We start from the raw sequence: 3,655 nt of genomic DNA, 5'->3' as shown, positions 1-3,655 counted from the left end.
AACCTGAACAACAAACAAAAGGACAAGCAAAATATAGCCAAAGACACTGAAATAGAGAATGGGTTGACAATGACCAGAGGGGAGAGGGGAGGGAATTTCAGGGGAAAAGGGGAAGGTTTTCAGGAACAAGTATAAAGGGCACATGGACAAAATTTAGGGGAGTGGAAATGGGAGGGAGGTGGGGAGGGTTGGAGGGGTAGGCTGGAATGGGAGTAAAAGACAGAAAACTGTACTTGAACAGCAATTAACTAAAAAAAAGAAAAAAAGATAGTAGTGAAAGTTGCGCAAGTCTGTGAATATACTAAAAACCACTGAATGGTACACTTTAAAAGTGTGATGTTTATGGAATGTGAATTGTATCTCAACCAAGTTGTTACTAAGATAAAAAAAATAAAAAGTTTAACCTGGCATCAGTCTATGAGTGGATTGGGGTGGATGAAGGAAATAGAACAAGTTAATAGACTGTTCATTGACTCTTGCTTAAATTCAGTGACAGTGATTGTAAAGGGGGAAAAAAATGAAAGAATCATATCCAAAGTTAGACTTCAAGGATGTATCAGCTAAGTGGCAAGAGGAATGAGAAAGAATGAATGGACTTTGTTTCTGGGTAACTTGGAGAATGGTTATGCTTTGGAGAAATAAGTGAGAGGCTGACAGGCATGGGGGTGGGGAGAGGCAATATGATGTTGGGTTTGGAGACCCAAGTGGAATGTGAATAAGTAAAAACTATTAAGTACCGTTACTTAAAACAACAGCTAGCTTTTATATAGACCTTGCTATGTACCAAATACTATGGTAAGCACTTAGCATGATCCATTCAATTTGACCCTTATAACAACTATAAGGTATGGACTATAAATATCTCCATTTTACAAATGAAAAAACTGAGGCACTGAGAAGTTAAATAATTGCACAAGGTATAATATGAACTTAAACTCTTAATTTCTGTACCCATACAGCCTTTCTAGACAACAGACAGACATGAGTCATTATATAAATAATATTAATTTCTTTGGTTCATAATTATTATTCATTTATTGCCTATTAACAAACCACAAACAAATCATCATAAAATATTTTAATCTTGATTTACATAACTTGATTTTGGAATCTATTCAAAATGAAACCTGCCACCTTGATGACAAATAAACTGTTATTGTGGGTGTTTGGCACTTCAGGCAGATGTGAAGGACAAGTTTTAGAGGGATTGCGGAATCAGCCAAGAGCAAGACTGATGTCTTCTCATATCCCTTCTGAGACATTTGCATCCTTTGTGAAAGAAATTCTGCTCTGTTGGATTCCCTGTGATTTCTGTAATGTATGCCGAGGATTATCTTTCTGGAGAACTTGAGATTTTACTTCTACTAGGCATTATTAGCTTTGCAGCTATCTTTCTGGAATAATTCCTAAAATTTAATTTGCTAAAGTAATTGTTTTTCTAATAATAGTGGCTCACTGTGTCCCTCTGATATTTAAAATTACTTACCTCTATCCCTCACTATGAGATAATTATATTTCCTTTACCTCCTTTGTCAAAAGGAGGTTACGCTGTCTGGCTTGTTTTCCTATGAATGAAGGGTTGGGGGAAGGCAAGTAATGCATAGCCTGCTGACCTTTGCAGGGCTGTGTAAGGGCTCTTTGGGCCTGGACCAGTTCCTTATGTGGTGATAATAAGCCCTTCACAGCCTGTGCTGGGCACATCGCCTTCTCTGGGAATCTCTTCCCTGGTCTGGGTTTGATGTGTGTTTCTTTGTTCTGCTTAAAGTGGGTGCTTATGGCACCCCACTGCTATATCGGTTCCTAGTAGGGAGAAAACCACCTGTCGCACAAGAGTGGTTAGTGCAGACCTGTGTCAGCTGTGGGGCAAGACACACTGGCCCTGCGGGACGGAATCTCACTGTTGAAGGTGATCTTACTCTGTCTCTTCTCCATGTGACTGAAGTGTTGCTCCCTCCAGTTACTGGGGGAGTTGTCTCTTTCTTCGCAACTCTGACACATGCACACCATGCAGTAGGTTGCTATCCTGGCATTGCTGCTCCTTGTGGTGGGATCCTCCATGCAGTGGGACTCTGTCCCTGGAAGTAAATGACCCCCAGGAGTCACTTACTTAATGAGGGCCAAAACGATTCCCTGTCTGAAGATGCAAAACACCAAATGCTAAGATTATTAGGCTGATGTCAAGCCTTCAAGAGCTAAAAATCAAACTCCAATAACAATGTTTTTTAAATATTGATAAGCCAAAAGAAAAGCTACTTGTAATCCCATCACTAAAACACAATCACCGATAAGGTTTTGGGGCTTATCTTTCTAGTTTTTTTCTTCTTATTTTAAAATATACTTTAAAAAAGTTTTATATTTACAGAAAAGTTGCTAAGGAAGTATAGAGATTTTCATATACCCTTACCTAGTTCTCCTATTACTGATATTTTGCATTAGTATGGTATATTTGTTATAATTAATGAATAAATTTTGATACATTATTATTAACTAAATAATATACTTTATTCAGAATTCCTTAGTTTTTACTTCATGTCCTTTCTCTGTTTCAGGATCTGATCCAAAATGCCACATTGTATTTAGTTGTCATGTTTCCTTAGGTCCTTCTTGGCTGTGACAGTTTCTCACCTTTTCCGTGCTTTTGGTGCAGTACTGGTCAGGTATTTTGTAGAATGTTCCTTAATTGAGACTTGTGTACTTTTTTTTCTCATGATTAGACTGGGTTTCGGGTTTTCAGAAAAAATACCACGGAAGTAAAATGCCATTCTGATCTCCATATAACAAGGGTACATATGTATATAGCTTATATCTTCTGCATGGGAAATTTGTAGGTATGTCTGTATATATATCAGTATGAAGTTTGGATATGTATTTTATGCTTTGAATTATTATTCAATCCTGCTCTATTTTTTAAAAAATATTTTTTATAGTGAAAAGTCATGATTTTGCTATTGAGTGCCACCTATTGTGCTTTGACTCATATTTCCTATGAGCAAAGTGAAGGGTTTGAGGACACCCACCAGAGTACTGCACAAAATATGGAACCCTTCACGAATTGGTGTGTCATCCTTGCTCAGGGGCCATGCTAATTGTCTCTGTGTCATTCCAATTTTAGTACATATACTGCCAAAGTGTGAGCACTGCTTTATTTTCTTGTTCAAATTTTTCAAGCTTTGACCATTGGGATCTCTTTCAGTTGGATTTCATGTTCTTGTACTTTGACATGCCTCCACAATGGTAAGTCGTTCTTGTTTGTTTGAGTACGTTCTTACTGTCTGGTGCTACACAGTAAGAACCAGATGGTCTGGGTTCATCTTCACAGCCTGGGTTCTAATCACCCATTTCTCCAAGGAGCTCTGGTCCTTTTCTTAGAAACCAAGCTCTGGGTGTTAGATGTGCTCATTGATTTTGGGGTATCAGTGCTTTACTCCCTTTCAGATAACAACAAGGACATAATGGCTCAGTTCTAGTATACATGTATAGCAGAATGGAAATGTTAAGAGGTACACCTCTGGGGAACAACTTCGTTAACTAGAATATAGTATTTATATGCAATTTCTTTTGCTTTTAATCATCTTGTTTTCACTCATTTCTGAAATTACTTAGTCAACACCATCTCCCCCAATACTTTCAATGAAGTTGTTTCTTACATTGATGA

At 37.8% G+C, this 3,655-nt stretch overlaps 1 non-coding gene across 1 annotated transcript; it reads right to left on the bottom strand.

Moving 5' to 3' along the window:
- Nucleotides 1–3,029: 3,029 nt before the first annotated feature.
- Nucleotides 3,030–3,132, bottom strand: LOC114495764. Its single transcript, XR_003684441.1, has one exon. It is a non-coding gene; the product is annotated as a U6 spliceosomal RNA (small nuclear RNA).
- Nucleotides 3,133–3,655: the final 523 nt, after the last annotated feature.

The sequence above is a fragment of the Phyllostomus discolor genome, chromosome 4 (genome assembly GCF_004126475.2).
Source record: "Phyllostomus discolor isolate MPI-MPIP mPhyDis1 chromosome 4, mPhyDis1.pri.v3, whole genome shotgun sequence".
In the NCBI taxonomy this organism is placed as follows: domain Eukaryota; kingdom Metazoa; phylum Chordata; class Mammalia; order Chiroptera; family Phyllostomidae; genus Phyllostomus; species Phyllostomus discolor.
This window is presented reverse-complemented; position numbering and strand designations above follow the sequence as displayed.